This window comes from Melanaphis sacchari, unplaced genomic scaffold (assembly GCF_002803265.2).
Source record: "Melanaphis sacchari strain LSU unplaced genomic scaffold, SCAv2.0 Contig28_pilon_pilon, whole genome shotgun sequence".
NCBI lineage: Eukaryota > Metazoa > Arthropoda > Insecta > Hemiptera > Aphididae > Melanaphis > Melanaphis sacchari.
In genome coordinates, this window is record NW_020271162.1 from 1,050,206 (window position 1) to 1,067,210 (window position 17,005).

The window sequence follows — 17,005 nt, forward strand, 5'->3', positions numbered from 1 at the left end:
CACACAGTGGCTTTTAAGACGCCCTCCATCCCACCCAACTGCAGCTCATCGCGTTGAATGAGTCGGATAATTTTCTGTACGTGCATGCATAATTTCTCTACCACTATCGTCCGTGTATACGGTTATATAATATATATATATTTACATATATTATATACTTCGCCGCGTACTTGTATACATCAGTCGCCCCGTCATAGTGCATAACATTATTATCATAATAACAATAATACATTACGGACGTATACAATGGAAATAAACGATAAGAAAAACATATTAGCACAATAAATTATGTAAATAACGAGAATAAGAGCAACCAATTATTGGAGTAGGTAACTATATACACGTAATGTGGTGAAGGCAGGTGGTACAAAGCTGTCAAAGTGTCATCAGCTATATACTATACGAGGCTCTTATTATTATGCATATTGCACATATATATATAATACACATTGTATACAGATGTATCTACAGCTCGAGAATCTTCATAATTCGATTCGAATAAACGCGAGCACACGTCATCAAATTAAATATTTTTTTATTACCATAATTTTCATGTTAGATGCGAAAAAGTTTTATAATACCTTCGCGGCAAATAATGCACATTAGTTATTGGCTTCGTATCCACGAACTCTGACGTATTCCATCGAGTACCGTAATTCGCATCGTAAGAGCGATTCGTCAATTGCCACACCATAAAAATAAAACTTTCGGTTTAGCTCGTTTAAGTCGGCAATTTAGGGCAATATTCTTTATATTATACTTCCAATAGGACACACACGCCTCACATATTTTCACTCAAAAAACTGCAATATGCGTCACATGTGGCAATTTAACGGTTATAGAAAACATAATTGCGGAATGCTTCACGTACCTGTCCCATTGTATCTAATACATCAAATGTTCTATCGAATTTTGCGATTCCATCAAAAGCCATCAACTATTTACACATTTTAAATAATTATATGTTGATATTTTTAAAGGACACAATTTAACATAAACTCACATATCCAAATATAAAATAACCATCAATTATATAAATACAAATATTTTAATGTGCCTACCTAAAAATACTAAAACTAAAGATATATTAATACCCATTAATCTTTCTAATGAAAGCTTAAATTCAATCAAAATGTATTCAATATATAAAGTGATTCATCCCCTTTTTCTAATAATGCAAATATTCAAAATATTCTATTTTTGGAATTTTTAAATATACTCAAAGATCATACTTTTGAAAATTTAAGATTTTGAATACCACTTAATGTAAAAAGTTCTGTTTTTCTAACAAAGACCATCCTATTGACATAAATACGTCTTATATTTAGCGATTATTCTGATTTTTGTACAACACAGAGAGCGTTATCAAAATTTCATGAACAAAATCGGTTCTACTCTTCACCCGGGCCAATCCATCACTTTTATACCGTCGTTCTAAATCTAAATAGATTGGCAAAGCGGCGTGGAGCTTTTTAATAGGGGTAGCTCTAACTTGTCGCGTTATAGAACTAAGATTAGAATTAAGCAACGATCTAGCATCCACAACCTCACGTAATTCGACTTGTGTAAATAATAGATAGTAAATAGTTATCTACCTTAAGTTCCAACATCTTTTCTATTCTAAATAAATCAGGACATCGTGTCTAATATGTTTTCAACACCAAAAACAAATGCAGCCTTTCAATGTTTCTGTGGTTGTCTAGCCGAACGAAAATAATAAAGGTATTCATAATATTACATCATTACTCAATACCAAAGTGGCGATTGAAATATTACATCATAAATAGACGTGATTGATACATGGGTTAACAGTGAATAGACTACAGTGTTATAATTGCCAATTTCTTGGTCACATGCGAAACTATTGTAACTATGACGATCAATGCCTAAAATTAGGTGAAAATTTCCTTACGAACATATGCACCAGAGACCAGTAAAATATCAGCCAAATGTGCTTTTTATTCAAAGGGCTACACTACCAACTTTATAGATTATCATTCCTATTATATGAAGTTGAAAACTACTCCTTAAAGTTTTGATTTAAAAACGTCAACATTTTTAAAAAAGTTAACTGCTAAATACATAAATCTATTTAAAGTAAAAAGAGTGATACCTACTTATTTGAAAAACAGAAGTTTATACCACCTCCAGACACTTCTTAAATAAATTAAAATATCTAAATTATTATAAAAAGTTTTAGTATTTTTAAATATTCTATAAATCAGATTTTGAATAACTGCAATAATAAAGAAAAGGGAAGAAGAATATGCTCAGTCTATATACTGTATACTTTTTACTGATTATCGCTTAATTAGTCAAACATTAATGCGACTAACTACCATTTGTGTACATTCCGAAAGTTTACTAATTGTTTAAAGGGCGTATAGCAGCAAGTCACCAAAATTAGAATACTTTCAATGTGTTTGAATTTAATTAAAACTTGATAACAAATATACGTGGCAAATCTTCCTTATTTATTTCAGCAACAAAAGTAAACAAAATGATCCCAACGGAATATTACTGGTATTACATCCTGCAATTTGTGTATATCAAAATAATATTCAAAAAGATAATTTCCTGACTTGATGCAACGAAAATTTGAAATAAAAACATAAAATAAAATAAATATGCGTACCTACTATAAAATAAAATGGTATTTTAAAAACGTCTTAAAATATTAGTCCACTATTCCGCTCATTTAAATTTTAAATACTTTTATAATTTATAAACTACTTGTAATCCAGTCATATTAGATAAAAACGGCAATATTAAAAAAAATTCCACGTTAAGATTTTTTTGGATATATACATGCGTATAGTATCCTACCTTCCCATTAAACATACTAAAAGTTCTGACAATCACATAATTAATTATTATATACCATTGTGTATTACATTTATATAGCTTACTAACACTAAATTTTTTTATTAGAAAACTTTACAGTTTATTGTATTAATAAATTTACAATTTTAATTAATTTATCCCAGGTTTCAATTAAACGATTTTCAAATTATATTTTTTATCGTTATGTTTTCTAAGTTTTTACTTTTTTAAATGAAAACATACATATTTAATTTCATATTCTGAAGCAAGATATTTTTCAGAGCGTTTTGATACATAAATATCAAATTTAGAATTTATGAGTTATAACTTACAAATATTTAAAGTTTAGTTAAGCGGAGTGGAATAGTACAAGAATACCCCAAAAAATGTTCATTTACTACTTGCATTAAAGTTTTTTATTATTTATATTTTATTTACCTGCATACATTTATTTATAGGTATATTTTATATATTATTCTAAATTATAATACAATCATAAGTTTAGAAACAAAAAAATTATGTAAACAATTTGTAGATGTGAGTAGCAAAAGTAGCAAAAAAAGCATTGAATGTTATAAATCGGACTCGTCGCGAAACAATACATAGGTGTAAATCATACATATCATTGAAGTAAGTACCTATACAAGTTGTCACTCAAATCGCTCTTTAAGATTATATCAATAAGTATATGGGTAAGAATATAAACACTATAAGTTTCATGAGCTCCGTACACGTGATTATAGAACTAATACATTTACTATCATGTGATATCCGTCGTTATAGGTACTAGAATCGTAATCTGATAATGCATTATTATTATTATGTACGCGATATTCACCGATACTGCACGACGGATAATCATAATGTATATTATTATGTTCACGTCCGGAGGTGACTACTTCTGTAACTATTTCCGAACACACAACATATAATATAATATTATTAATTAAAACTTTTGATATGAAAATACGATATTGTTGTTATAATAGTGTGCTGTGTCGCGCGGAACACGTGCAGCCGTTAAGATAACGGCAACGATTTGACTTAGAAACTGTCGCAGCGGATATTCCACGAGGAGGGGTGGGAGAGAGAGTGCTGCTGCGGAACCGACTTTGGCGGCGATGATCGCAATAATATATCTTTTCGAGCAGATAAACTCGTGTCTAATAGTCGCGCGTTATTATAATATATAATATGATATTATGTATACATTATTATCAATTATCACTGTGACTGTTATTATTATTATTATTATTATTATTGCGATTCAGCAGAGGAAACAGACGCGCGCGATAGCTGTTTGCTGCAATGCTCGCTCGGCGGAAACGTTCAATCTTCGGATGCTGCGTGCGCCGGCCCGGTAGCGTTAAGAGTTTGAAAACTCGACACATTAACGCCGTGGCGGGTGGGATGAGAAAAGAAACATGGAATGAAAACAAAAGTTCGGCAATTACGAGACGACGATGTTAGCGCTGCACTGTTCCGTTTTGATATTAATATATATATATATATATATATATATAGTAACGCGATGTGAACGCCAACTAATTACCGGAGGCCTTTGGAGCTGCTAGTGTTTTGGCGCGTTTGGTTTTCCGACGGAACCGTCGGTGGGCGCGTATGATAGCGGGTTACAAACACGTACAGTGGGTAAGGAGAGATGAGCAGAGCAGATATAGTGTATTGGTGCAGGGGTACTGCAGGACTGGCACAAGAAAAATCTGATTATAAGAGGGGGTCGGGAGTGTCATACCAAAATTACCAACTTGAAAAAAAATTAATAACCAGAGCAATAATGATGAATAATTTCGAAAACAACTTTAGCTGTAAATCAAATACATATTATGTTTGTTTAGTCCAAAAAAACTAAAAATATATTAGATATTTTTATCATCATAATATATTTATCAGTAAAGCATTGGATTAATTGAAAAGATAGAAAAAAAAAACTAATAATTTCTATGTATTGTATTTCCACAAAGCTCTTAAATTCTGTAAGTGTATGCATTTGAATGTTTAATATGAATTTATAATAAGAAAGGTCATATTACTTTTCTAAATAAGTACTTATACGGTTGGTATGCTCCAAAGGTTGTGAACAACTGTATACACATTGTGCGTACTCACAAATGTCCATAAAACAACCTGAAATTCAATAGCTCTTCATAAAATCACCTGATAAAAACTTAACGGATGTTAAGATACTCCAAAAATTCTTACTAATAATTTAAGATCTTCATCAATTGGTGGTTAGCATTGTATCGATAAATTATATATACTTTATTGATTACTGGTTTTGCTGTGAAACTTTTTTTCATGCTTAAGCATTTTTAACTTCTTATCAATTAATTATTTATTATTGTGACACATTTATCTTAATAACGGTGTCGATATATACTTTATAAAAAAAATGTAAGCTTTATACGCTAGTTGTTGTTGAAAAAAAAATTCTAAAAATAATATTTTTTATATTATTCAAACATAAACATCACGATGCATGTACGTATATATGATGTATTTATAAGTATAGTACTTTAAAAGGTATTTTGGCTCTCAAATAAAATGTTTGTTTAAATGTCTTTAAATAAAACTCTGGTAGCAAAACAAATTATAATAAGTATAATGATTATTATACACGTAAACCTATATACGTTATTTTAAAATATATTTGCAATTTATGCTCATATATTAAATGCCCACACACACTTACAAGCATATTTTTATAATATATACCGAGGTGTGCATTCGGACCGATTGAATAAGTGGGTGGGCAAATGTGAATGTCGCGTGTTAGAACATAAATAAAATCTAGGTGTAAATGTTACACAGTGTAAGAAAACGATACGTGTGTATATTATTTAACGACTAGCCTTCTATACATAAATATATACTGATATAGGAGGGTTAAAGTATTATAATATATTACGTGTACAGGTCACTCTTATACTCGCGTTGTTGATAATAACGAGATATAGATGTGAGTAAAATGTATCACCCAACGGTGGTCCAATATAATATATTGGAAGAAAATAGGAAAGAGAAAACGTATCGACTGGATAAACGGCACGGTCGGCGTTGGTCAAAAAAAGGAAATTACGATTTCTATCAGCCACCGCCCAAGAGGTGTACAGAATGAAGAAAATAAATATAACATTATATAATATATAAGTATATATGTACTATAACATAAACGCAATAGAGGGGTGTTACGCGCACTATAGAAATAATATTATTACATCATATAATATTATCGATAATAATAAATAGCGATAGCGGGGCGGCGGTGGGGCGCGTAAAAAGTTTTATATTTTCCCCTTATTCCCATCAAAGGCGATAATATATAATACAGAAAAAAAAAATCTCAGATAAGTCATAGCATGTATACATTTATTCGCGCTCTCGCTGTAAATATTCGTCTTTAGTGACCGCGGTATTATAAAATGACATTATTATAATATGTATATACATTATATTATAGGTACGGGATATCTGTAAGTGAATTATCGTCCTAGAATATGGCCGCTTCTCTGGATAGACTACAGAGGCTGCGGAACATTTATGATTCAAGGTCCTCGTTTAATCTTCGGCCCGGGCAAGGATCGTGGTCAGTCACATATAATAAATTCACCGATCAGCCTCTAGCACGTGTTCTGTATATTATGTAGATAAGTATTATTATTATATTATAGCTGTTCGTGTACGAATAAATTTTATTTTATACACATTATTTAGTTTCTTGTAAGTTTTTACATCGCGTCACGTATATTATTATTACGGTACTATACCAAGCAGTCACCACGCAGCACATAGAACTTCTTCATAATGCAATCAAAAATCTTATAAAAATTAAATGTTCAATAACATCTTTACTATTCAGAGTAGCACAAGTGTATACGATGTATATAACGAGAGAGGAGCCTTAAAAATCTAACTATGTTTAATATTTTTATTTTAATTTACTTACGTATTTATTTATTTGTTTAAGTGCCCGTGGTGGATCAAGTACTAAAGTAAACAATATTATTGATTTTTAATATATTATAAAACATATAACATAAACAATAACAACAATACTATTCATAATAATAAATATTGGTTAACTGCAGTAGTTACTACACCAATCGCAAATTAAAATAACACAAGACCAACTTACAGACTTAAATTAAAAATATAATTATAAGTTTGAAAAACATTTACTCCATGATACCATGTAGAAACTATTTAAATTTTACAATAAATACTCAATGTTAATGTACTGAAAATTTCAAATTCTTTACAGTATTACAATAACACCGATAGTTTATTTTGAGTAGCTTAAGTTTTTGAACATACTTACTGATATATTAATTGGTATGATTTTTGTATTGGATAGATAAGAGTTTGGTAATTCCAATTTTTAAAAACGTCTCGTAAATATTTATACACTTATATCGATTTATGATAAATTGAACATATCTGCTCTAAATTATTTTCAAACGACATACTTATTCTAATGAATATAATCTACTGTGATTTTTACATTCCTAATAACTCAAATACGTCAAGAAGTGTTGTTTTACAATTTCTATATGTCATTTAATTAATACTAATTTTCTAAAATGTTCTGTTTGGGGTATTTCTCAAAGTTTATTTATGCTACAGTTTAAAAGTTGAACAAATATAATGAATAATTATTTCATAACTTTTTTATATTAAAAACTATACTACAAAATCACATTATTTTTATAAAACTATTTAAATCTGTATAAGGCATTTTGTATAGGCTATTTAAGTACATAATTATGGTGAATTTACTTATCCAAAAGTCCCACAATTTATGACTTATTATATAACTTATCTATTTCTATAATGACTATAAATTAGATAAATATTCTAATTAATATATCATAGTATTAATTCAATATTAGGTAGTAAATATTATTTATTTTATCTGTTATACATTTTATTTATTAGTAATGTTACACGAAAGGGAGGTATTGTGGAAGTATTTTCAGAAGCATCTCTAGAAATGTATGGGATGGGAATGGATATACGATATTTCTCTTAACTTGTCTCGTGCAATTTAAAAGTAATCCATACATTACTTCCAAAAGACTACAGACAGATCACGCAGACAATGCTGTTTTGATCTCCTGATTATGATTTACAAGTGACGCTGTCTAAGTATTGTTATTACTAAGAAAACATTATTACAGTGTCCCTATGGTTGTTAATTCTTATGAACTTTCAGTCGATTTCTATACCCTTCACTTAGAATTAAACTGCATAACCTGCAGTGATTTACCGACCCCCCCCCCCCCCCCACCAATACTATTTTTACGTGTCCGAACGTGCGTTTAAACCACCGTGACCTAACCGACGAACCGTGACAAATTTAATATACGCAAAAACAGTCACGGTTATCGCGAAAACGATTTTCTATTTCTGCTCCAAATCAAATTTACACACTTACAATATATACATGTATATAATATAACTGAAGCGTATAAATATTAAATTACAAAGCATAACCGTAATATTATGTACGGAATTGTGTTATTATTGTCCATAATGGGAAATATAACACGACATAGCAAATTTATTTACGAGAAGACCACCGTTTCCACGGATACGGATGACTGTAAATTATAAGTAAATAAAATAAACATACACAATTCAATATAGAAGTTGTATGTGACAAAATATATATTATTTATTTTTAAAATAAATACACACAATTCTGCTGCAGTGTTATCAATATTCAGTTTATTATATATATATATGTACACGTATTTGAGCAATAATTTAAATTATTTTGAATCTAGTAGAAATTAATAGCTATAAAGAAAGTAGATATAATTTAAATATATAAAACTTTAATTTTTCACTCCAAATCATTTAATTGGACTGAATGTGCGATTTTAGTAATTATATATTGTTCATATTATTATCATATCTATGAAACAACTTCAATAATTAATTAATATTCTTATAAAGAAATCGTAAACATGACGTCATGAAAATTGGGTTATAATTAAAATGTATCTAATTTCGTGTTATAATATATTATTAGATATTTTATTACATCAAACTTTTTTTTTTATCAAACATTTAATAATATTACAATATACCTAAGAATATTTACTTTTTAATTTTAGCATTCTACTCTTCACATACCTAAAACTGGAAAAAAATAGTAGTAAGGAACCCGTATTCAAAATATAATAATTCGAACGGTTCACATCTGATGGACCAATAATCATATGCTTTTTCAACATTAAATTGCAAATCGCAACATATTTTCATTAGAAATTAAACTGGTTAATTAAGGCAATAACAAAAACAGCAATTTTAACGAAGTTGAATTAATAGATTTTTTTTTTAAAAAGGTTTTTTTTTTTTTAATAATTGTTGATTTTTTTTTAATAACTATTATAGCCGTTAACGATTCGTAGTGATAATGTCATAATATATAATAATAAATCAGTAATTAATATCAGCTGAACGTGTGCGGAACATATATGAATGTATATGATAATTATTTTATCGAAGAACACTCATTATTATAACTATTATTATTGTTAAGCTTATATTTTTTAATATGACAAAAATACATTATTAATTTCATATCCTTAAACAAAATATGATTCGGACTGCTTTGAAAAATAAAAATCGAATTTTATACGATTACCGATTTTATGAATATATTTTTAACTTAAAACACTAATTATTTATTGACTACTCGTTCAAAACTATAAAAAAATCATCAAAAACCGTAAATGGTTTTTTTTTTTTTAATAATGAGTGTTCTTTGGTAAAAAAAAAAAAAAATAAATAAATAATAATAATAACTTTGAGTGTATATGATATGTTTTCATACCGTGTACGTTATATTATATAACAAACGATAGAAGACAAAATAATAAATAATAACGACTACTAAACACAACAAAACACTCGACGGGCCTGACTCGGTTGTTCAGCCGCCGACGCGTATGGCGCGGGTGAGCGGGCGGTGTCGCGTGCGCCGGCGATAAAAACAATCGCTAAACGAGAAGAGAAAACACCATCGCCCGGAAAACGGAGCGCACTCGGTGGCGGGGTCGTCGACGGGGTGACGAGGGTAGGAGAACACGAAAAAGTCTAGTGGAGTATTAGCCGCCGCCGCCGGGGCGCATTTGTTTCGCGTGGCGCGCGAACAATAATACGGCGGGCGAGATAAAGACGATTCACCACGATTTGTACTCGTCGTCGTGCGAGCCGTATAAATCAGATGAATAGATATAATGCACACACACACACACACACACACACATAGAGACGACGGACGGAAAGGCGGAGAGCCGATCGCGTGGTGTTAATATATTATTATGATGTACAATATATATATATATATATATATACACATAAAAATATAATATATATATATATATATATATATATATGAGTTTATATATGTATGTGTATTGTGTATGTATATGAATATTATTCTGTGCGCGCACGCGTCTCTGCCAGTGGCTTTATAAAAATAAAATAGCTTAAGACGATTCGTAAGCAAAAGAAGGAAGCGCCTTGACATGGAGACCGGGGTGGAGGAGGGCGGTTAGGTTAAGTGGCGCACATTACGCGCGCGCGAGAAACTATATAATAAGATATAATGTGTATATATATATATATGTATTTATATATGTATGTATGTATGTGTGTGTGTATATATTTTGTGAACACATACACACACAAAAGTACAAAACCCACCGCGGTGCTTGGAGGAAGTGTGCAAAGGGTCGTCTCATCGTCGCGGTCGCCACCGCATTCGTGAGTGGACCGGGGAGGGGCAGGAGAGAGACGGTTTTTAAAAGGGTGTGGAAACGCACAGATAAGAAACACAAGAAGCAGTACGCAATATAATAGCGCAAGTGTATATATATATATATATATATAAATAGAACGACGCTGTGTGGTATAAGGTTTTATACCGCCAGCGTGCTATTACACACGGCATCGGTGGAGGGTGTTATAATAATAATAATAATAATAAGCCAACCCACCACCATACCGCGACGCTATCTTTTTTCTTTTCTTTTTTTTTTCATTTCCGCCATTTTGCTACCCTCCACTCGCCCTTTCGCTACCCATTCCGGAGTTATATTATTATTATTTCACCGTTGCTTCTTATGTTTCTATCGTCTTTCTACCCCTCTCCACGACCCGCTAGCCTTGCAAACGTCGTTCCTACCGCTATCCCAGCCCGAACCGTGTGCTTTTTATCCATCACCGCTAAATTCCTGTTTGTACTCACGTATGTACAATGGCGTGTTGGCGATCGACAATCGTCGTGTTATATTGAATCCGCTGCAACCGTCGTCGATCCAGGTGACAGTGCACTAACCATCGCGGTACCTGTTTCAAAATCATTACATTATATTTCCGCGAGTGTGTACAATGTAAATATAAAATTCTTTGGTATACCTGGTACGCGAAAAACACATCCACACGGAGAGGTCGGATTATGAATAGAAGAATTAAATACGGTTAACAACGACCAGTCGACCACACTGATATAGCGATATCGTGATAGTCTCATACTCTCATAGTAAAATATTCTACTATTGTTATGTTTACTGGTATACTTGGGGTAATAGCCGGCTGTCAGCTACAAAAATTTTCAAAATGTAGTAGGTCACTAAAAATATAAAAATATAAATTTTTCAAAGAGTATAGATTCTAAGCTTGCGTTGAAGTGTGGCCGAACAGAGTGTTGTGGTTAGAGATAAAAAAAGCTGTAGTTGAGCTACAGCTCGACATACTATTTACGATGTCGAAGCAGGCTTATGAATCTCGTTTTGGTAACCTTTTAGCGGCTGTAGGTGGGTTACGAGACGACCCGACTACCCGAATCACTATCGCTGATTATGATATAGTTCATGATTATTGATTACATTTAAAAAGTCTCACCAAAACGCCGGTTTATCAAGACATTTTTATCACTGATAAAGTAATATGTTCAAAATCTTATGAAAAATAAACTTTATTACAGAACAAATGACGAAGTTTGAATAAAAAGAAGTAGAGTAGTTTTATTTGATTGAATCTTTAAGTTTTAAGTTTTTTCCAAGCCAATAATCTGAACAACGCACAAACTCATCAATAAAAAACATAATTTTTGACTAAGACTAAAAATAAATAAAATTTACAATAATCCAAAACGTAATGTATTTCTATTTATTTAGTTTATATTTGATTAACTATTTATTTCCCTACACCTACAATACGAACAATAATATATTTTGGTATGACATAAGAACAGTGCATTTTAGAATAATTTACGGAAATAGTTTATTTTGACAAACTTAGTTAATGATTAGTGCCTATTATTTTAACATGGTATGTTTTGGCATAAAATTGGAAAAAGTACGTTTTGGTTATCTAAATATATCATATTATGAAAAAGATTCATTTTGGATTAACCAGTCATTTTTAAAGACGGATTTGACTGATAAAATACAATTTTTGATCTATTTCGACATTACGAATCGATTTTTCGACGTTTTTTCCTTAAGAATCAAGAATAACTTGATTTTGTAAATTTTGGAAAAAGTAGGTACGTTTCGAATTTTTACTCCTCGTAAATATTACGTTATATTATGTTATATTTTAAATTTATATGTCCCTTACTGAACACAGTTGGACATAATATAATATAGATACATCCATCATACATAAGTAGATATTATACTCGACATTCAACTTCAACAGATATTTAACTCAGTTTTCGTCTTTAGTTCCGCTGTGCGCATTGTATTTGTATTTTGTACCATTTCGTATAAAGATTAAATCTTTTTATGTGTAGGTACCTATTCAAAATAATTCTGAATTGTCGTGCGGGCTCGAAGAATATGACTGCAATATACCTTTTCTCCGACGTCTCAAGTAAATCTTATTTATATTCTGTTATATATATTTTTTTTTTTATTGTTATAAGAATCTCTTTTCATGAAACAAAACTCTGAGCGTGAAAGTGAAAAGGGGAAAGTTGATTTTTTTGTAAATTTAACTTGAATGAACTACTCTTGAAAGGGAGCAAACTTTTGTTCGCAAGTTTTGTCAAATATCAATTTAAAATGAGAAATATTTTTGTCTATGAAAGATTTGTAATGCGTTCAACACGTTGTAGATACTTACACAATATCTAATTCGGTTTAAAAACAATATTCTCAGCTAAATTGCTGTACCTTGTAAATCACTTTCAATAAAACTATTTTAACTAAAAATGCATTATTTATTTACAATTATAATTGTTAATATAAATATGTTAAAGGATTTTTTCTGATCATATTTTATTATTTAAGCAGTACATAAATATTTTAGTAATTCATTATTTATAATTTAATTAATAAATAGTTATTATAATAACAAAATTAAAGTAATTCACAAACATAAATAATAATTTAATCAAGTTAATTAATTGATTAATAAAGTCCAAAATAAGAAAAAAAAAGTACAAAAGTATTGTAGGCACTCCTTGACATTTAAGACTGCGTACACTTATGTTCACTCTTATAATTTTAACTATGTTAATATAAAATACGTTCATAATTTTCAAACGTTTCATTCTTATTAACCAATACAGGGCCTACAATTGTGTGTACCATATTGCTATGACATAATTTATATAGTGCAGTACAGTACGCATTTTTCCAATATTTAAAAAAAAAAACAATTAATTAATATTTTGTTTATTACAGTCCACTTTTATACATAATATTCAATCCAAATTAGTTTTGAAATAACCTTTATAAATATTACACTAAAATATAATTTATGTATTCTCTCAAAAGTTAGGTAAAATTGATTCCTAGGCCTACTACTGATAGAATGCCTATATTCTATTTAATACATTGTTAACTTCTTTAATACAAGTGTTTGTGTTCTGTTTTTGACATAGTAAATGGTAATTGCATAGATAAAAATAAGTAACACAAAAAAATAAAAACATAATAAGACATTTTACGTTAGGTAAGTTTGCTACCTATATAAAATAAGTATATTCTGGCCATATAAAATAGTTGTACTACTATACCACCGTTGTTATAACAAATAACAATAGCTATAATTTACTGTCATTAGTCAATCTTAGACCTTAGTGCGCACTTACATAATACAGGCAGTACAATATCGTTTCGACGGTGTCTGGAACGAACGACCTATGATCGCACATTCCGACATTCATATTATAATTTAAATAGTATGATGCATTTGGATTTTTTTATTGACAATGAGTGCATCGATCATTGCACGTTTATTGACATTTTTTAATGTCTGAAGAATTTATTGTTTTTTTCAGTTATCATTGATAATGAATCTATTTACAAAACTAAATATTTTTTTTTTTTTTTCATGAACAATAGTAACTCAACAAAAATTTGTTTATAGTTTTTATATTATTTGTTCATACAAGACCCGAGCACTACAACAACTATATTTAACTATATATGCACTTAATTTTAATATTATAATAATTTCATCATTTTTCAATGTAACACTGTAAACAATCCTTAATTTAAATATATTTTTTATTTTTAAAAATATACTTAAAATGTTAGAATACTAAAGACGGCAATTAAAGAAGTATCCTGCAGCTTATCTAGGCTTTTTACAGGAGTATAATAAGATCAATAAAATCCAATAATTATAAGCTTTTTGAATAATAATAATAATAAAATTCGTGTCGTTTTTAAAATTGTATAAGTAATGTATTTTAAAACTGTCATAAAATTATTGTTATTTTTAGAAAGTCAAAAAAAGTATCTCGATAAAAGCATCATAAAAATGTTTTCATAGACTAAATTAACTCATAAAATAAATGTATTTTTACTAAATTATATTTATTATAAACTTGAATTTAAAATTGACAAGCCATATTATAACTGCTTAATATTTTATTGTAGATTCAGTGTTTAATATGCTGAATATTTTTTTTATCTAGTTATATCATATTCATGACCAAGATAATATCATAAAATATTAGTATATTAATTGATGACTAATATCAACATTTAACTATATTATAAATTAATCATTAATAAAAAGTTTAAAAGTCATATAGAAAATACGATAATACAATCGTATCAAAACCCGAAGGACAATCGCACACTTTATTATATATTGACAATTTTATTAATAAACCTTAAGATGAAAAATATTATATATGTACATGAAGATGAGTACTAAAGATTATTTAGAATTTTTATTTATGATGAACATTTACTATTTGTAGTAGATAGTAAATAGTGTTAAAGATATTATAATTACAATATATAGTAATTAAATTAAGTTGCAGTGTAAAATTAAACAAATTATAATATAATTATATATATATACTTATATAACTATTTTGATTAAACTATATTTATGTTTCTTCTTTTTTTTTAATTTCAATTTTTTTTTTTTACACAACATTTTTATAATTAAAACATTTGCTAATTGTTTTCGTTTAAGATCTTTGAATTAAAAATTCGGTTCCAGGCACAAATGAGCCTAAAACGATTAATTCTATAAGCTTATAATAATTAATAAAATAATTTGCAAATCCGGTGAAGTAGATGCTTTTAGTTACATTTTGTCATACTGCACATTTTCTGATAATTTTTCAAAGTTATACTCGAATTATAAAAATAAATTTATATACGCACTGACTCAAGTAAAATATTCTAAAGAATAGTCATAGTGATATAATATTGTAGCTGATATAAATGACAGAAATAGCCATCGTTTTTAGGTGAAGAAATTTAAAGGTTAAACAAGTTTACTTAATATGTGTAGCTATGGGATGAGTATTTTCCAAATAATATTTATTTATTTATGAATAATTAATTTGTGATTAGGTGAATAAATTACTAATTACTCGACTTTTGAATTCACTCTTTTGTACCGAACATCAGACTACTATTTAATTTTACAATAATTGACATGTTAAAAATAGTTAATATATATTTATATTTACGTCCCTAGAAGGAGCGAGACAAGGAATTCCCCCCTAGAATTTGTTACTTAATTGTAATAATGATGAAACATAAAAATGTTCTAAAATAGAGTGTTAATATAAAATGTATGAAAAATTTTCATTTATTTTTTTAAACTAATTTTGCCTTCCCCATCCCCTAGAAAAATGTCTGAAGACGCTCATATATATTTTTATTACTTGACATTTCTTCTGACACAAAATCTTTTGAAAGTATATATTAAACTGGATGTTAGTATGTGATAATAACATTGTAAATAAGTTTGATCAAGTATCCTTGATAAATAGGTAAAGAGCTAGATAGCCCTTTACCTAAAGACTGACTAAACAACGGAAGATATTGTGGTTACGTTAAATAAAAATTTACAAAATACAATCAATTCTCGGTAACTCGAAGTTCAAGGGGGGAAAAAATTCGACTTACTAAAAAGAAGCAAGTTTACTTTTTTCTGCAAGTGATAATGTTATTATTTTTATTTTTATTTTTTTTTTTTTGAGCCATATACCTAATAACCATTGTATTAACACATTATAAACTGTCACATTCAAAACCACAATAAACGATTAAACGAACAAACGGAATAGGACTAAACTGAAATCTATTGTATCGAGTTATAAAGGTTTAAGTTACAAAGTTACAGGAATATAATTGACTATAATGGTGGGTTTTTATAAAACAAGTCATAAGTGAAAAATAATCGCCTTGATAAACTATTTTTAGTACTAAATTTGGATAAGAAAATTCGAGAAATCGAAAAATTGTCAAATTAATTTTAGAGTTAACAAGATTTAAACAATAAGTGTTACAGTTATTTGAAGGGGGATTTTATTTATTCGAAATATCAAGAATTCTCGAAATTTCGAGTAATCAATGTTCGAGTTACCGAGAGTCGACTGTATTAACATATACATTTTTAATCAATCTGATAAAATCAGAGGTTGTGAAGATGGCTCACCCCAAATATTCAAAATAATTTGAAAAAAAACAAAGAGAAAATGAGATACCTCACAAAATTTGGTCCTCTACTCACTCACCAAAACGTTAAGTAAGTACCCGATAATTAATTACCGTAATCTTATTGTTATGTACCTATAAAAATATTACGAATAATATTTTGCTTCGAAATATGAAACTCAACATGTAGTCGTTCCAATTACAGTAATGATAAATAAAAAATAAAT